The following is a 20156-nucleotide window of genomic DNA, read 5'->3' as shown; positions in this document are numbered from 1 at the left end:
TTTCAGGCCGAATGAGCTGATTTCTGCCAATTGCAGCAAAATACTGAAAGGAAAGTGGGTTTACCTTCATATTTGACCCAGAACAACTCAGTTCAGCATCGCAATATCATAACAACAGCTTTTACTTAGCCAGAAATCAAGAGTGTAAGTTTTTATGCGCTTAAAATAATTTTCTGGCCGAATGAGCAAATATGATTGTTTCTGCCAAATGCAGCAAAATACTCAAAGGAAAGTGGGTTTGCCTTCATATTTGACCCAGAACAACTCAGTTCAGCATGGAAATATCATTGCTACAGCTTTTATTTAGCCAGAAATCAAGAGTGTAAGTTTTTATGCGCTTAAAAGCAAATTCAGGCCTAATTAGCAAATATGCTTGTTTCTGCCAAATGCAGCAAAATACTGAAAGGAAAGTGGGTTTGCCTTTATTTTTGACCCAGAACAACTCAGTTCAGCATGGAAATATCATTGCTACAGCTTTTATTTAGCCAGAAATCAAAAGTGTAAGTTTTTATGTGCTTAAAAGCATTTTCAGGCCGAATGAGCTGATTTCTGCCAATTGCAGCAAAACACTGAAAGGAAAGTGGGTTTGCCTTCATATTTGACCCTGAACAACTCAGTTCATCATGGAAATATCATTGCAACAGCTTTTATTTAGCCAGAAATCAAGAGTGTACGTTTTTATGCGCTTAAAAGCATTTTCAGGCCGAATGAGCTTATTTCTGCCAATTGCAGCAAAATGTCAGGATCTTGTTGCACTTCCTGTCCCTGGACTTTTATTTTGTGGCCCCTTCTCCTTACTTCCTGTCCTTGGTTCTTTTCCCCAGCTTTGCCCTCGTTGTCCCTCATTGTTTGCACCTGTTCCACCCTCTATTTAAATTCAGTCTTCCCTTCACTCCCCTGCCAGATCCTCGTCATTGTTAATGTGGTCTCTGCTATTGTGGTCACTGTCTTCATCGCGGGCATCATTGTTGTCATTAATACCCTCACCAACTCCACAGTAGACTCTGGACTTTTGGTAAAGCCTGAAACTTACGTTCCTCGAACTCTTGGGAAATCTGGACTCCTCCATCTTGGACTTTGGTATCCTGGACTCTGTTTCCTGTGTGGTTTTGGTCTGAGGTTTTGCCTTTTGTTTAATTCAGTATTTTGGTCTAGTCCATAGTTTTTCTCCGCTTGTTTTATCCGGGTTTCTTTCATGTTTAGGTTTGCCGGTGCCTTATGTTGAGTTTGTTTGTGACTGCCTGCCTTTAGTCCTTGTATTAATGTGCTCTTGTGGTTTAACGTTTATCTGTGCCTGATTTACCCAGTAGCCTCTGTTAGTTCTTTCTTCTTCTTTCTCTAACTTGTCCCCTGAGCCCGAGCTGTGTTTATTTCTGGTAATTCGGTTCCCCTCTTGTTTTCAAGTTAACTCCTTTCGTGTGCTGGTCCTGTTCATCTTTTACATCTCTTTCAATAAAAGCCCCTTATTTTGCAAACCCTCGCTCTGTCTCTTCTCTTGGGTCCATCCCTTAACCTAAACGTGACACAAAATACTGAAAGGAAAGTGGGTTTGCCTTCATATTTGACCCAGAACAACTCAGTTCAGCATGGAAATATCATTGCTACAGCTTTTTTTTAGCCAGAAATCAAGAGTGGAAGTTGTTATGCGCTTAAAAGCATTTTCAGGCCGAATGAGCTGATTTCTGCCAATTGCAGCAAAATACTGAAAGGAAAGTGGGTTTGCCTTCATAATTGACCCAGAACAACTCAGTTCAGCATCGCAATATCATAACAGCTTTTATTTAGCCAGAAATCAAGAGTGGAAGTTTTTATGCGCTTAAAATAATTTTCTGGCCGAATGAGCAAATATGCTTGTTTCTGCCAAATGCAGCAAAATACTGAAAGGAAAGTGGGTTTGCCTTCATATTTGACCCAGAACAACTCAGTTCATCATGGAAATATCATTGCAACAGCTGGAGAAGTGGAAAGCATGACACTCGCTAAGAAGAAGATAAATGTGGCAAAGTACTAAAACGGTACTGGTCTAGTAGTAAAGAAGCACGATGGTTGACAAACCAATAAAGTAGCAAAACAGCAATGAAAGAACAAAATTGGATGAAAATATAGAACAATTTCTATGAATAAATAGGCAGTAACACCAGCTTGTGCTGCCCGTAAACCCAAGCAAAAAAGCTTACAGCACCTGGTATTCCCAGGCGGTTTTCCTACCAAGTACTAACAAGGCCCGGCCCTATTTTCTGCCGAGATCGGCCGAGATCGGGCGCTTCTTTTTTTTTTTTTTTTTTATCTTTTTATTATCAAAAATACACTTTACAAAAAGAAATTAGGTATATACAGAGATAAGTAAACAAAACATTACATCCATAGGCCTTTCAACTAAATTAAACAACTTAAAGCAAGATCTATTTCTCTAATGTAAATACATATATTTATAAATATAGGGGGATAACCATAACCACACATTGTAAACCTGTCATATATCTATCTATCTATATATATCTATATATATATAGATCTATATATCTATATATATATATAGATATATATATATACACCCATACTTTTACACACATATACCTCTCTATATACATCCATATCTATATATATACATATATATACATACAAACATATATACAAACACACACACACATACATTATACACATATACATTCATATACACATACACATACCCATATATATATATATTTATATATATATAAATATATATACACACACACATACATACATACAAATACATATACAATAATAGGTCAATAAAATTCACCCAAAATCAAAGTGCAATCTACCCTCCCCATCTAACACACATAAATCATTTTTTACCCCCCATTTAATGAGAAACCCCTCATTATCAACCGAAAACAGAATACTCAAATAATGTGACACCATATTTTGAAAAATCAACACCCTCTTCATCTTTTTCCCTTCATACAATGCATAATTCCTGGCTATATACACAACATGACGAGCTACACTCAACAAGAAATTCACTAACCCCACATTTATTTTTGTATGTCCCTTGTCTAACCCAAAACACCACACCCAATCCCATGCCTCACCTTCCAAACCAGTCACCTTACACTTATTTCTTAATAAACTTTTTACCCAATTCCTGAATTTTTGTGTGACCGCACAGCACAACAACAAGTGATTAAAATCCTCATCCTCCATCCCGCAGACCGCACATGTTCTCACATATGTGTGCTTACTGATCTGGTGTAGGACGACAGAGACAAGCACTCTCCTGTGACGCAGTCTGAAATTTGTATTAGCTATCGCAGGGGGGAGCCATTTATCATGCATATTAGTCCAGATTGTAGAAGTGGGTCGGGTAGGGAACACATGCGACCATGAGGAGTTTGCTGTGGGCTGTTTGAATATCTTGTCAGTTAGAACCTTGTACCAAAATTTTGACTGTAAATCTTTGAAATCCCTATTTTTGAGATCACAGGAGAGTGAAAAATCAATTCTGCCATCCCCCACCAGCTCACCATCTGCTTCCTGCAACTTCTCCCTCCATTCCAGTGGCATTCTCTGACAGATATCTGTACAGAAATGTAACACCTTGGCCCATCTGATGTTCACACCTGTCCTTCTTACTTTTTTAAGGACTTCCAGAGGGTTTAAGGCCCCTGTCTGGTCCAGAACATCCCCAATTTGGTGAAACACCCCATTTAAGGCCCCCCGGCTAACCAGGAATCTCTCCCGGCCACCGAGACGCGGGTTACCAAAGATTGGTTGCTTAAGTACATCTACTTTCGAAATCAATTTGCACTCTAGATGTGGCAAGACCTGAACCCACGCCTCAGCGGCCTCCTGGAAAAGTGGGTCTGCATCTGCCACAGGCCGTGCCAGCGCACTGCTGCATAAATTGTACTCCCCACACGCACCCCTCCTCCTTATCTCTGCGTCCAAGTAGTCCTTCCAAATATAATCTGTCTTATCATATAGCCATTTTTTAAAAAGTTTCAGTCTTAAAGATATTAATTTGGTTTTCAAATCACAGAGATTCAAACCCCCTTTTGCGTATGGCCCAACTAGTGTCTTGTGAGCAATAGTGAAGGCCTTGCCTTTCCACAAGAAACCGCTGATAGCGCTGCACAGCCCGGACAGTACATCGCCCGGCAGGTGACAGACCTGCATGGCATAGACCAGCCCCGGCACTATTATGGAGTTTATAATGACCACTCTTCCCTTCAGCCCAAGACCTCTCATCTTCCACAGCCCAAGCCTGGACCTACACCACGCGAGCCTCTCCTCCCAGGTTTTGCGGACGCTGACCAGCGGCTGAGGACAAATATATATCCCAAGTAGCTTGACCTCAGTCTCACCCCTTTTAAAATTCAGACCCACATCCCCTAGAGCAGACCCGGGCCCACAAATAAGGCTGGATTTCTCCCTATTAACTCGCGCTCCCGCCGCCTGCTCATATGCTTCAAGGTGCTTTAGCACCTGTTGTAAACTCTCACCATCCTTAACCATAATACTTATATCATCCGCATACTGAGCTATTTTGAACTCATTACCTTTGGGAGATGTTATCCCCTTGATAAGCGGATCGGTTATAATGGATTGTGCAAGAGGCTCTGCTACAATTGCATATAGCATAGCAGACAGCGGACATCCCTGCCTTACTGATCTCTCTAGGGGGAAAGGATCTGTTAAGAGGCCGTTACATTTCACGACACTAGTAGCCCGGCTGTACAACAACTTCACCCATTCTCGAAAAATTGGGCCGAACCCAAAAACCCCCAGACATCCAAAGAGAAACTCATGACTGACCCTGTCAAATGCCTTCTCCAAGTCAACACTGAGGTATATGCCCCCTGTCATCATTAGATTTTCAAAAGACAACTTTGTTGACAGGATGCAGTCAGCAATATCCCTCCCAGGAATACTGTAAGTCTGGGTAGGCCCAATTATCGAGCCGATCACTCCTTTGAGCCTAAAACCCAGTACCTTAGTCAGGATCTTATAGTCAGTGTTGAGCAGGCTAATTGGTCTATAGTTTGCTAGGTCAGATTTTTCCCCTTTATTTTTATACACTAGAGTGATCACTCCCCTCATGAAGGACTCTGCGCACCTGCCCTCCTCCTGTATGGCCAAAAACAGTCTGCAGAGGACAGGGGCAAGCAGGTAACTGAAATGCTGATAGAATTCAGCTTAGAGACCGTCCGAACCTGGGCTCCTTGATGTATTCAGGGCTAAGATTGCCTCTTTCACTTCTTCCAGCTGGATGTTTTCATCACACAAAGCCGCATCCTCGTGACTGAGGGAGCAGCTAATTTTCCCAAGTACTTGATTTAACTTTATCTGTGATATCTTTTGCCTACTAAACAAATTGGAATAGAAATCTTGCACGGTTTGTAAAATATCCACTGAATCAGTATGTGTGTTACCCTCCGAGTCCTTTATTTCAGAAATATATGTTTTGGTCTGTTTCCTCTTTTCCAAACCCAGAAAAAATGCAGTACAGCGCTCACCTTTCAACATATGCTGCGCTTTGCTGCGGATCATTGCACCCCCGCATTTTCTCTCATCCAGCTGTCTCAACTGCTCCCTCAGCACAAGATACGTCTCCAACGGATGTCCACACCCAGCCTCAACCAACTCAAGCTCCTTTTTCAGGCGGTCCCTCTGCTCATCCTCCTCTCTTTTCTCTCTTTGTCTTTTCTCTCTGCTCAATGCGATGCAGCGCTTCTTGATTTTTAACTTAGTGCGCTCCCACCACTCAATGATGTCAACCACAAACTCACTTTGATCACATAGAGCAGAGAGAAAAGACTCCATTTTTGCTCTAAAAAATCCATCCTCTAAGAGGCTTGAATTAAAGCACCACAAGCCCCCATTCCTCTGCACCCTGCCCTCCCCTAGAGCCACTCTCAGAGAGGCATGATCACTCCAAGTGCAAAACTCATATTTACAGTTATTTAAAACCGTAACCAAACCTGACGCTAGCAAGCACAAATCTATTCTAGATTGTTTCAGCCTGCCCAACACCACTTGCCTGCGCGAATATGCACGGGTACCGGGGTTCAGTACTCTCCATGCATCCATCAAGTCACACTCTTCCATCCATTCAAACACAGCCGACCTACTAGTGTCATTCTTAAATTTATTGTTGACACCCACATCTATCCTAGCCAGTGTCAAATTCCAGTCCCCTATCACCACCGAGCGATCATCTGTCCATCTTTTACAGCGCCTGAAAAAAACCCTCCTCTCTCCTTCCCTATTTGGCCCATATAAATTCACAATTCTATATCTCTGACTCTGTTCAATTACATCAATCACCAGTAGCCTTCCCTGATCATCCTTAGAAATTTGCAGGACACTCTCAAACAATCCAGGCTTTACAAAGATTGCTACCCCTGCAGTTTTGTCTGGGGAGAGAGAATAAAAAAGATCCCCTCTCCAAAAGCACTTTATGCTTTTTATTGTCTCAGAGGTCCACCTGCATTCCTGGACGCACAGGATGTCACACAGCATTTTCCCGCAAAGCTGTTCAATTTTCTCAAAGTTTTTAAGACCATTCAAATTTTGAGAGAGAAGCAGCATTCCCAGAAAAAAAACTAAAATCGGCCCTGTCATTTTTTGGCATATTTCTTACCTTTATTTCTATACCCTCCCTCAGTTCCACTTGGCTTACCCTGCTGTGCCCTCTTCCTGACCCGTTTTACCCATTGGACATCCATCTCTAAATCTGAGTCCACGCTACTAGCCTGGGGAGCCAGCAGGGCTACATCAGAAGTGGGTATTCGAGTGGTGGACTCTATTTCATTTTGAGAGTGAGGCTCATTCGGCTCAGGCCGTGGTGAGCCTAGCCAGCCCCCTTCAGGGCGACTCGCCGCATCCCCGCTCCAGTCCGCCAGCACATGATCCATACTGGATCCTAGCTCATCGACCCCCTCATTTCTTATGCCCTCTTGCACCAACAAGTCAGCACTCTGTGACACCACCTCATCTCCAAGCTCATTCCCACTCTCTGTCTTGCTACCCAGGGCTGGCTCCTCTGCAGGCCTGACATTACTCCACTCATCATCAGAGATGGAGTCCCGGTCTACCTCCCCTTCCCCTTCACCTGCATTATGGCAATTACATTGCTCCGCTGGGGCATGGCACGCAACACACCTGTGCACCCAGGCATCACACTCACGTGCATAATGACCCTGTTTATTGCATTTAAAGCATGTGAAATCTGGGCAATCTCTAACTATATGCCCAGGCTGTAAACACATCCTACACACTTTAACTTGATTATTATGAATAACTCTGAAGTATTCTGGCCCTGTGGCCGTCATAAATTTCGAGGAATATGGTAATGACTGCACAGTTTCATTAAATTTAACTTTTACATATCTTGTTCCGTCCGCCACGTCAGTCCCAGGCCACAACCGTCTTTTAATAGGAGAGATTGCTCTCACTCCCCACACATCCAGTTTTTCTAAAATGTCCTCATCCGCAATATAGGCAGGCAAATTCAAAAATGACACCACCAATTCATCGATAACTAAAGTTTTCACCATCACCACTGCTCTACCCACTTTAAATCCATCTAAAAGTCTTTTCTTTCCAGCTTCGCTCTTGACCGTCACCTCATATTTATTCGGCCCCGTCTCACGCAATGCAACGATGCCTCCACACACATCACGCATTGCTCTCAGCAGTTCCATTGTCTTAACTTTCTCTTCTCCCACCACCTCAGCCAATACAGTCAAGTCCCTATCATACCGCATTTCTTTCCGTGTCTCTGTCGCTCCACCCGGCTCCGATCGCGTGCTTACCCGTTCTCCCTGTTGTCTCTCATCTGCCGCCAAACAGTCATTCTCCATTCTCCGTCCAGGCCGCTCCTTTGCAATCTCCATTCTTTTCTCAATCTGCTTGACACCCTTATTCAGCGACTTCCTCGTCTCCTCCGCCAGCTCCAGCTCATTCCCTCTCCATGCGCTTTCCCCATAGACGCCAATTTTCTCCGTATCCATTCTTCTCCTTCCACTCTTTCCAGCCACTGTTAAACAGGCTTCTTCTTCTCGCATGCCTCTGCCGTTCTCCATTATGAGCAGTCTATCAGAAATCGCGCGAAAAAGAAAACCCAAAAAAGTTCAAAAACTAGAAAAACCACAAAAAATAAAGGCGCCCCCGAACGGAGAAACTCCGCCGGGGGGTTTCATAAAAATAATGAATACAAACTCAAACGCACTACACTGGATAGGCCAAACACTAATACGAAAACGAAAAATGCACGTCAAACGCGAAGCAGCTCACATACGTGTCCCTTCCTGAAAGCACACTGACTCAGAAAGACCATACCCCTGTCCTCCTCCAATCGGGCGCTTAGAGAGCGGTGTGGCCGTAAGCTGCATTTGACATCATCAACAGCTCTTAAAAACGCTGGAGAAGCAGAATGCATGACACTTGCTAAGAAGAAGATAAATGTGGCAAAGTACAAAGTACTATAACTGTACTGGTCTGTTACGCCCCTGTCTAGGGGTTCAGGGTGCAACATACAAAGATAAATTAGTATGTTCCCTCTCTGATCCCCAAACCAAAATCCAGGATCGAGATGTTCCAACAGAATGATATTTATTTTAAACGAACATTTCCCACAGAAAGTGCTAGCTAGCCCGATAGAAATAAACAAACCAAAAGACAGTCGCTAACCCTAACTCCCAAATGTGAAAACAGTCCAAAGAAAATGGTAGTTCACCCCTACAGATCTAATACTATTTACAAAATATACAATTTATAAACAAAACCACGGCACAAAACCTAACAATTCAAAAATGCTAAATAAGGTTTGGAAACCAAGAACAGCAAACAGGTGCTGCTGCCAGAAAGAGCCTCGCTAGCTGTTGGGAACCGTACTTTTAAAACTCCAGGAAGTGTAGGATGGACCAATCAGCTTCCTGTACTGCCCCCCAATCCGGCCAATCAGGCAGGGCACCTATAAGAACAACAAAATAAAAACAACACATATGGCCAGGACCGTAACATGGTCTACTAGTAATGAAGCACAATGGTTGACAAACCAATAAAGTAGCAAAACCGCAATGAAAGAACAAAATTTGATGAAAATATAGAACAATTTCTATGAATAAATTGGCAGTAACACCAGCTTGTGCTGCCCGTAAACCCAAGCAAAAAAGCTTACAGCACCTGGTATTCCCAGGCGGTCTTCCTACCAAGTACTAACAAGGCCCGGCCCTATTTGGCAGCCGAGATCGGACGAGATCGGGCGCTTCGAGAGCAGTGTGGCCGTAAGCTGCATTTGATATCATCAACAGCTCCTAAAAACGCTGGAGAAGCAGAATGCATGACACTCGCTAAGAAGAAGATAAATGTGGCAAAGTACTAAAACGGTACCGGTCTAGTAGTAAAGAAGCACGATGGTTGACAAACCAATAAAGCAGCAAAACAGCAATGAAAGAACAAAATTTGATGAAAATATAGAACAATTTCTATGAATAAATAGGCAGTAACACCAGCTTGTGCTGCCCGTAAACCCAAGCAAAAAAGCTTACAGCACCTGGTATTCCCAGGCGGTCTTCCTACCAAGTACTAACCAGGCCCGGCTCTATTTGGGTGCCGAGATCGGACGAGATCGGGCGCTTAGAGAGCGGTGTGGCCGTAAGCTGCATTTGACATCATCAACAGCTCTTAAAAACGCTGGAGAAGCAGAATGCATGACACTTGCTAAGAAGAAGATAAATGTGGCAAAGTACAAAGTACTATAACTGTACTGGTCTGTTACGCCCCTGTCTAGGGGGTCAGGGTGCAACATACAAAGATAAATTAGCATGTTCCCTCTCTGATCCCCAAACCAAAATCCAGGATCGAGATGTTCCAATGGAATGATATTTATTTTAAACGAAAGAAAGTGTCAAACAAAACATGACACTACAACTCAGGGCGAACCAAGGCCAACATAATAAACAAAATAAGCCATTTCCCACAGAAAGTGCTAGCTAGCCTGATAGAAATAAACAATCCAAAAGACAGTTGCTAACCCTAACTCCCTATTGTGAAAACAAGAGAAAACAATCAAAAGAAAATGGCAGTTCACCCCTACAGATCTAATACTATTTACAAAATATACAATTTATAAACAAAACCACGGCACAAAACCTAACAATTCAAAAATGCTAAATAAGGTTTGGAAACCAAGAACAGCAAACAGGTGCTGCTGCCAGAAAGAGCCTCGCTAGCTGTTGGGAACCGTACTTTTAAAACTCCAGGAAGTGTAGGATGGACCAATCAGCTTCCTGCACTGCCCCCCAATCCGGCCAATCAGGCAGGGCACCTATAAGAACAACAAAATAAAAACAACACATATGGCCAGGACCGTAACATGGTCTACTAGTAATGAAGCACGATGGTTGACAAACCAATAAAGTAGCAAAACAGCAATGAAAGAACAAAATTTGATGAAAATATAGAACAATTTCTATGAATAAATAGGCAGTAACACCAGCTTGTGCTGCCCGTAAACCCAAGCAAAAAAGCTTACAGCACCTGGTATTCCCAGGCGGTCTTCCTACCAAGTACTAACCAGGCCCAGCTCTATTTGGCTGCCGAGATCGGACGAGATCGGGCGCTTAGAGAGCGGTGTGGCCGTAAGCTGCATTTAACATCATCAACAGCTCTTAAAAACGCTGGAGAAGCAGAATGCATGACACTTGCTAAGAAGAAGATAAATGTGGCAAAGTACAAAGTACTATAACTGTACTGGTCTGTTACGCCCCTGTCTAGGGGGTCAGGGTGCAACATACAAAGATAAATTAGCATGTTCCCTCTCCGATCCCCAAACCAAAATCCAGGATCGAGATGTTCCAACAGAATGATATTTATTTTAAATGAAAGAAAGTGTCAAACAAAACATGACACTACAACTCAGGGCGAACCAAGGCCAACATAACAAACAAAATAAGCCATTTCCCACAGAAAGTGCTAGCTAGCCTGATAGAAATAAACAAACCAAAAGACAGTCGCTAACCAACTGTGCTGTTGACCTACAGGGTACCGGTGGAAATTGGACTACTGTTGGTCGAAGACGAAGAAGAAGAGGAGGAAGGTGTGTTCGTAGGCAAAGAGAGAAGAGGAAAGCTAAGAATGTAGGACTGACAGTAGGGACTTTGAATGTTGGTACTATGACAGGGAAGGCTAGGGAGTTGATCGACATGATGCAGAGAAGGAAGGTGGACATACTGTGTGTCCAGGAGACCAGGTGGAAAGGTAGCAAGGCTAGAAGCTTAGGAGCAGGGTTCAAGTTGTTTTACCATGGGTCAGATAGGAAGAGAAATGGAGTAGGAGTTATATTGAAAGAGGATTTTGTGAGGAATGTTCTAGAGGTGAAAAGAGTATCAGACAGGTTGATGAGTCTGAAGCTGGAAGTTGAAGGGGTGATGTTCAATGTTGTGAGTGGTTATGCCCCACAGGTAGGATGTGAGTTAGAAGAGAAGGAGAAATTCTGGAGTGAGTTAGATGAAGTGATGCAGAGCATCCCCAGAGGTGAGAGAGTTGTCATTGGTGCAGATTTCAATGGGCATGTAGGTGAAGGGAACAGAGGTGATAAGACTGTTATGGGCAGGTTTGGTGTTCAGGACAGGAACGCAGAAGGTCAGATGGTGGTTGACTTTGCAAAGAGGATGGAAATGGCTGTAGTAAACACTTTCTTTCAGAAGAGGCAGGAACATAGGGTGACGTACAAGAGCGGAGGGAGAAGCACTCAGGTAGACTACATCTTGTGTAGACGTTGTAATCTGAAAGAGATCAGTGACTGTAAAGCATTGGTAGGGGAGAGTGTAGCCAGACAACACAGGATGGTGGTGTGTAAAATGATGCTGGTGGTGAGGAAGATAAGGAGGACTAAGGCAGAGCAGCGGACAAAGTGGTGGAAGTTGAAAAAGGAAGAATGTCGTTTAGTTTTCAGGGAGGAGCTGAGACAGACTCTGGGTGGTTTAGAGGTGCTTCCAGATGACTGGACTACTACAGCTAATTTGATCAGGGAGACAGGTAGGAGGGTACTCGGTGTGTCATCTGGAAAGAGGAAAGCGGACAAGGAGACTTGGTGGTGGAACGAGGAAGTTCAGGAGTGTATACAGAGAAAGAGGTTAGCTAAGAAGAAGTGGGACACTGAGAGGACTGAAGAGAGTAGACAGGAGTACAGGGAGATACAGCGTAAGGTGAAGATAGAGGTGGCACAGGCCAAACAAAGAGCATATGAGGACTTGTATGCTAGGTTGGACACTAAAGAGGGAGAGGTGGATTTGTACAGGTTGGCCAGACAAAGAGATAGAGATGGAAAGGATGTGCAGCAGGTTAGGGTGATTAAAGATAAGGATGGAAATGTATTGACAGGTGCCAGGAGTGTGATGGGAAGATGGAAGGAGTACTTTGAAGAGTTGATGAACGAGGAAAATGAAAGGGAACGAAGAGTAGAAGAGGTGACTGTTGTGGAGCAGGAAGTAGCAAAGATTAGTAAGAGTGAAGTGAGGAGGACATTGAAGAGGATGAAGAGTGGAAAGGCAGTTGGTCCTGATGACATACCTGTGGAGGTATGGAAGTGTCTAGGAGAGGCGGCAGTAGAGTTTTTGACTAGTTTGTTTAACAAGATCTTGGAGAGTGAGAGGATGCCAGAGGACTGGAGGAAAAGTGTACTGGTACCAATTTTTAAGAACAAGGGAGATGTGCAGAGCTGTGGCAACTACAGAGGAATAAAGCTGATGAGTCACACAATGAAGTTATGGGAAAGAGTAGTGGAAGCTCGGCTAAGGGCAGAGGTGAGTATTTGTGAGCAGCAATATGGTTTCATGCCTAGAAAGAGTACAACAGATGCAGTATTTGCTTTGAGGACGCTGATGGAGAAGTACAGAGAGGGTCATAGGGAGTTGCATTGTGTCTGCGTAGATTTAGAGAAAGCGTATGACAGGGTGCCGAGAGAGGAGCTGTGGTATTGTATGAGGACGTCTGGAGTGTCAGAGGTATGTTAGAGTGGTGCAGGACATGTATGAGAGCTGTAAGACAGTGGTGAGGTGCTGTAGGTGTGACAGAGGAGTTCAAGGTGGAGGTGGGTCTGCATCAAGGATCGGCTTTGAGCCCCTTCTTGTTTGCTCTGGTGATGGACAGACTGACAGATGAGATTAGACAAGAATCTCCCTGGACTATGATGTTTGCAGATGACATTGTTATTTGTAGTGAGAGCAGGGAGCAGGTGGAGGAAAATCTAGAGTGGTGGAGGTCTGCTCTGGAAAACAGAGGAATGAAGCTTAGCCGCAGCAAGACAGAATGGAGTGGTGGAGAAAAGTGTCAGGTGTGTTGTGTGATAAAAGAGTCTCAGCGAGAATGAAAGGAAAGGTGTTCAAGACGGTGGTGAGACCAGCAATGTTGTTCGGCTTAGAGACAGTGGCACTGAAGAAAAGACAGGAGGCAGAGCTGGAGGTAGCAGAGCTTAAGATGTTGAGGTTCTCTTTGGGAGTGACGAGGATGGACAGGATCAGGAGTGAGTACATCAGAGGGACAGCTCATGTTAGATGTTTTGGAGATAAAGTCAGAGAGGCCAGATTGAGGTGGTTTGGACATGTTCAGAGGAGAAACTGTGAATATATCGGTAGAAGGATGCTGAGGTTGGAGCTGCCAGGCAGGAGGTCTAGAGGAAGACCAAAGAGGAGATTTATGGATGTAGTGAGGGAGGACATGAAGTTAGTTGGTGTGAGAGAAGAGGATGTAGAGGACAGAGTTAGATGGAGGCACATGATTCGCTGTGGCGACCCCTGAAAGGGAGCAGCCGAAAGGAAAAGAAGAAGAAGGCCGAATCAACAAATATGCTTGTTTCTGCCAAATGCAGCAAAATACTGAAAGGAAAGTGGGTTTGCTTTCATATTTGACCTAGAACAACTCAGTTCATCATGGAAATATCATCGCAACATCTTTTATGTAGCCAGATAATCAAGAGTGTAAGTTTTTATGCGCTTAAAAGCATTTTCAGGCCGAATGAGCTGATTTCTGCCAATTGCAGGAAAATACTGAAAGGAAAGTGGGTTTGCCTTCATTTTTGACCCAGAAAAACTCAGTTCAGCATGGAAATATCATTGCTACAGCTTTTATTTAGCCAGAAATCAAGAGTGGAAGTTTTTATGCGCTTAAAAGCATTTTCAGGCCGAATTAGCAAATATGCTTGTTTCTGCCAAATGCAGCAAAATACTGAAAGGAAAGTGGGTTTGCTTTCATATTTGACCTAGAACAACTCAGTTCATCATGGAAATATCATCGCAACATCTTTTATGTAGCCAGAAATCAAGAGTGTAAGTTTTTATGCGCTTAAAAGCATTTTCAGGCCGAATGAGCAAATATGCTTGTTTCTGCCAAATGCAGCAAAATACTGAAAGGAAAGTGGGTTTGCCTTCATATTTGACCCAGAACAACTCAGTTCAGCATCGCAATATCATAGCAACAGCTTTTATTTAGCCAGAAATCAAGAGTGTACGTTTTTATGCGCTTAAAAGCATTGTCAGGCCGAATGAGCTGATTTCTGCCAATTGCAGCAAAATACTGAAAGGAAAGTGGGTTTGCCTTCATATTTGAGCCAGAACAACTCAGTTCAGCATGGAAATATCATTGCAACAGCTTTTATTTAGCCAGAAATCAAGAGTGTAAGTTTTTATGCGCTTAAAAGCATTTTCAGGCCGAATGAGCAAATATGCCTGTTTCTGCCAAATGCAGCAAAATACTGAAAGGAAAGTGGGTTTGCCTTTATTTTTGACCCAGAAAAACTCAGTTCAGCATGGAAATATCATGCAACAGCTTTTATTTATTCAGAAATTAAGAGTGTAAGTTTTTATGCGCTTAAAAGCATTTTCAGGCCGAATGAGCTGATTTCTGCCAATTGCAGGAAAATACTGAAAGGAAAGTGGGTTTGCCTTCATTTTTGACCCAGAACAACTCAGTTCAGCATGGAAATATCTTTGCTACAGCTTTTATTTAGCCAGAAATCAAGAGTGTAAGTTTTTATGCGCTTAAAAGCACTTTCAGGCCGAATGAGCTGACTTCTGCCAATTGCAGCAAAATACTGAAAGGAAAGTGGGTTTGCATTCATATTTGACCCAGAACAACTCAGTTCAGCATAGAAATATCATGCAACAGCTTTTATTTATTCAGAAATCAAGAGTGTACGTTTTTATGCGCTTAAAAGCATTTTCAGGCCTAATGAGCAAATATGCTTGTTTCTGCCAAATGCAGCAAAATACTGAAAGGAAAGTGGGTTTGCCTTAATATTTGACCCACAACAACTCAGTTCAGCATGGAAATATCATTGCAACAGCTTTTATGTAGCCAGAAATCAAGAGTGTAAGTTTTTATGTGCTTAAAAGTATTTTCAGGCCGAATGAGCAAATATGCTTGTTTCTGCCAAATGCAGCAAAATACTGAAAGGAAAGTGGGTTTGCCTTCATATTTGACCCAGAACAACTCAGTTCAGCATGGAAATATCATTGCTACAGCTTTTATTTAGCCAGAAATCAAAAGTGTAAGTTTTTATGTGCTTAAAAGCATCTTCAGGCCGAATGAGCTGATTTCTGCCAATTGCAGCAAAACACTCAAAGGAAAGTGGGTTTGCCTTCATATTTGAGCCAGAACAACTCAGTTCAGCATGGAAATATCATTGCAACAGCTTTTATTTAGCCAGAAATCAAGAGTGTAAGTTTTTATGCACTTAAAAGCATTTTCAGGCCGAATGAGCAAATATGCCTGTTTCTGCCAAATGCAGCAAAATACTGAAAGGAAAGTGGGTTTGCCTTCATATTTGACCCAGAACAACTCAGTTCAGCATGGAAATATCATTGCAACATATTTTATGTAGCCAGAAATCAAGAGTGGAAGTGTTTATGCGCTTAAAAGCATTTTCAGGCCGAATGAGCTGATTTCTGCCAATTGCAGCAAAACACTGAAAGGAAAGTGGGTTTGGCTTTATATTTGACACAGAACAACTCAGTTCATCATGGAAATATCATTGCAACAGCTTTTATTTAGCCAGAAATCAAGAGTGTAAGTTTTTATGCGCTTAAAAGCATTTTCAGGCCGAATGAGCTGATTTCTGCCAATTGCAGCAAAATACTGAAAGGAAAGTGGGTTTGCCTTCATATTTGACGCAGAACAACTCAGTTCAGCATGGAAATATCATTGCAACAGCTTTTATTTAGCCAGAAATCAAGAGTGTAAGTTTTTATGCGCTTAAAAGCATTTTCAGGCCGAATGAGCTGATTTCTGCCAATTGCAGGAAAATACTGAAAGGAAAGTGGGTTTGCCTTCATTTTTGACCCAGAACAACTCAGTTCAGCATGGAAATATCATTGCTACAGCTTTTATTTAGCCAGAAATCAAGAGTGTAAGTTTTTATGCGCTTAAAAGCATTTTCAGGCCGAATGGCAAATATGCTTGTTTCTGCCAAATGCAGCAAAATACTGAAAGGAAAGTGGGTTTGCCTTCATATTTGACACAGAACAACTCAGTTCATCATGGAAATATCATTGCAACAGCTTTTATTTAACCAGAAATCAAGAGTGTAAGTTTTTATGCGCTTAAAAGCATTTTCAGGCCGAATGAGCTGATTTCTGCCAATTGCAGCAAAATACTGAAAGGAAAGTGGGTTTACCTTCATATTTGACCCAGAACAACTCAGTTCAGCATCGCAATATCATAACAACAGCTTTTACTTAGCCAGAAATCAAGAGTGTAAGTTTTTATGCGCTTAAAATAATTTTCTGGCCGAATGAGCAAATATGATTGTTTCTGCCAAATGCAGCAAAATACTCAAAGGAAAGTGGGTTTGCCTTCATATTTGACCCAGAACAACTCAGTTCAGCATGGAAATATCATTGCTACAGCTTTTATTTAGCCAGAAATCAAGAGTGTAAGTTTTTATGCGCTTAAAAGCAAATTCAGGCCTAATTAGCAAATATGCTTGTTTCTGCCAAATGCAGCAAAATACTGAAAGGAAAGTGGGTTTGCCTTTATTTTTGACCCAGAACAACTCAGTTCAGCATGGAAATATCATTGCTACAGCTTTTATTTAGCCAGAAATCAAAAGTGTAAGTTTTTATGTGCTTAAAAGCATTTTCAGGCCGAATGAGCTGATTTCTGCCAATTGCAGCAAAACACTGAAAGGAAAGTGGGTTTGCCTTCATATTTGACCCAGAACAACTCAGTTCATCATGGAAATATCATTGCAACAGCTTTTATTTAGCCAGAAATCAAGAGTGTACGTTTTTATGCGCTTAAAAGCATTTTCAGGCCGAATGAGCTGATTTCTGCCAATTGCAGCAAAATGTCAGGATCTTGTTGCACTTCCTGTCCCTGGACTTTTATTTTGTGGCCCCTTCTCCTTACTTCCTGTCCTTGGTTCTTTTCCCCAGCTTTGCCCTCGTTGTCCCTCATTGTTTGCACCTGTTCCACCCTCTATTTAAATTCAGTCTTCCCTTCACTCCCCTGCCAGATCCTCGTCATTGTTAATGTGGTCTCTGCTATTGTGGTCACTGTCTTCATCGCGGGCATCATTGTTGTCATTAATACCCTCACCAACTCCACAGTAGACTCTGGACTTTTGGTAAAGCCTGAAACTTACGTTCCTCGAACTCTTGGGAAATCTGGACTCCTCCATCTTGGACTTTGGTATCCTGGACTCTGTTTCCTGTGTGGTTTTGGTCTGAGGTTTTGCCTTTTGTTTAATTCAGTATTTTGGTCTAGTCCATAGTTTTTCTCCGCTTGTTTTATCCGGGTTTCTTTCATGTTTAGGTTTGCCGGTGCCTTATGTTGAGTTTGTTTGTGACTGCCTGCCTTTAGTCCTTGTATTAATGTGCTCTTGTGGTTTAACGTTTATCTGTGCCTGATTTACCCAGTAGCCTCTGTTAGTTCTTTCTTCTTCTTTCTCTAACTTGTCCCCTGAGCCCGAGCTGTGTTTATTTCTGGTAATTCGGTTCCCCTCTTGTTTTCAAGTTAACTCCTTTCGTGTGCTGGTCCTGTTCATCTTTTACATCTCTTTCAATAAAAGCCCCTTATTTTGCAAACCCTCGCTCTGTCTCTTCTCTTGGGTCCATCCCTTAACCTAAACGTGACACAAAATACTGAAAGGAAAGTGGGTTTGCCTTCATATTTGACCCAGAACAACTCAGTTCATCATGGAAATATCATTGCTACAGCTTTTATTTAGCCAGAAATCAAGAGTGTAAGTTTTTATGCGCTTAAAAGCATTTTCAAGCCGAATGAGCACATATGATTGTTTCTGCTAAATGCAGCAAAATACTGAAAGGAAAGTGGGTTTGCCTTCATATTTGAGCCAGAACAACTCAGTTCAGCATGGAAATATCATTGCAACAGCTGGAGAAGTGGAAAGCATGACACTCGCTAAGAAGAAGATAAATGTGGCAAAGTACTAAAACGGTACTGGTCTAGTAGTAAAGAAGCACGATGGTTGACAAACCAATAAAGTAGCAAAACAGCAATGAAAGAACAAAATTGGATGAAAATATAGAACAATTTCTATGAATAAATAGGCAGTAGCACCAGCTTGTGCTGCCCGTAAACCCAAGCAAAAAAGCTTACAGCACCTGGAATTCCCAGGCGGTCTTCCTACCAAGTACTAACCAGGCCCGGCTCTATTTGGCTGCCGTGATCGGACGAGATCGGGCGCTTAGAGAGCGGTGTGGCCGTAAGCTGCATTTGACATCATCAACAGCTCTTAAAAACGCTGGAGAAGCAGAATGCATGACACTTGCTAAGAAGAAAATAAATGTGGCAAAGTACTATAACTGTACTGGTCTGTTACGCCCCTGTCTAGGGGGTCAGGGTGCAACATACAAAGATAAATTAGCATGTTCCCTCTCCGATCCCCAAACCAAAATCCAGGATCGAGATGTTCCAACAGACTGATATTTATTTTAAACGAAAGAAAGTGTCAAACAAAACATGACACTACAACTCAGGGCGAACCAAGGCCAACATAATAAACAAAATAAGCCATTTCCCACAGAAAGTGCTAGCTAGCCTGATAGAAATAAACAAACCAAAAGACAGTCGCTAACCCTAACTCCCTAATGTGAAAACAGTCCAAAGAAAAAGGCAGTTCACCCCTACAGATTTAATACTATTGACAAAATATACAATTTATAAACAAAACCACAGCACAAAACCTAACCATTCAAAAATGCTAAATAAGGTTTGGAAACCAAGAACAGCAAACAGGTGCTGTTGCCAGAAAGAGCCTCGCTAGCTGTTGGGAACCGTACTTTTAAAACTCCAGGAAGTGTAGGATGCACCAATCAGCTTCCTGCACTGCCCCCCAATCTGGCCAATCAGGCAGGGCACCTATAAGAACAACTAAATAAAAACAACACATATGGCCAGGACTGTAACATGGTCTACTAGTAATGAAGCACGATGATTGACAAACCAATAAAGTAGCAAAACAGCAATGAAAAAACAAAATTTGATGAAAATATAGAACAATTTCTATGAATAAATAGGCAGTAACACCAGCTTGTGCTGCCCGTAAACCCAAGCAAAAAAGCTTACAGCACCTGGTATTCCCAGGCGGTTTTCCTACCAAGTACTAACAAGGCCCGGCCCTATTTTCTGCCGAGATCGGCCGAGATCGGGCGCTTCTTTTTTTTTTTTTTTTTTTTATCTTTTTATTATCAAAAATACACTTTACAAAAAGAAATTAGGTATATACAGAGATAAGTAAACAAAACATTACATCCATAGGCCTTTCAACTAAATTAAACAACTTAAAGCAAGATCTATTTCTCTAATGTAAATACATATATTTATAAATATAGGGGGATAACCATAACCACACATTGTAAACCTGTCATATATCTATCTATCTATATATATCTATATATATATAGATCTATATATCTATATATATATATAGATATATATATATACACCCATACTTTTACACACATATACCTCTCTATATACATCCATATCTATATATATACATATATACATACAAACATATATACAAACACACACACACATACATTATACACATATACATTCATATACACATACACATACCCATATATATATATATTTATATATATATATAAATATATATACACACACACATACATACATACATA

General features: G+C 42.0%; 4 pseudogenes; all 4 read right to left on the bottom strand.

Annotated features, from left to right (window-relative positions):
* Nucleotides 1-9162: 9162 nt before the first annotated feature.
* On the bottom strand, nucleotides 9163-9281 carry LOC137117024 (5S ribosomal RNA; annotated as a pseudogene).
* Nucleotides 9282-9532: 251 nt separating this feature from the next.
* On the bottom strand, nucleotides 9533-9651 carry LOC137116962 (5S ribosomal RNA; annotated as a pseudogene).
* An 867-nt stretch (nucleotides 9652-10518) lies between these two features.
* Nucleotides 10519-10637, bottom strand: LOC137116805 (5S ribosomal RNA; annotated as a pseudogene).
* Nucleotides 10638-18602: 7965 nt separating this feature from the next.
* On the bottom strand, nucleotides 18603-18721 carry LOC137116974 (5S ribosomal RNA; annotated as a pseudogene).
* Between the last annotated feature and the right edge of the window lie 1435 nt (nucleotides 18722-20156).

Source organism: Channa argus, unplaced genomic scaffold (assembly GCF_033026475.1).
Source record: "Channa argus isolate prfri unplaced genomic scaffold, Channa argus male v1.0 Contig032, whole genome shotgun sequence".
In the NCBI taxonomy this organism is placed as follows: domain Eukaryota; kingdom Metazoa; phylum Chordata; class Actinopteri; order Anabantiformes; family Channidae; genus Channa; species Channa argus.
Note: the sequence above shows the minus strand (reverse complement) of the source record. Positions and strands in the feature narration are given on the sequence as shown.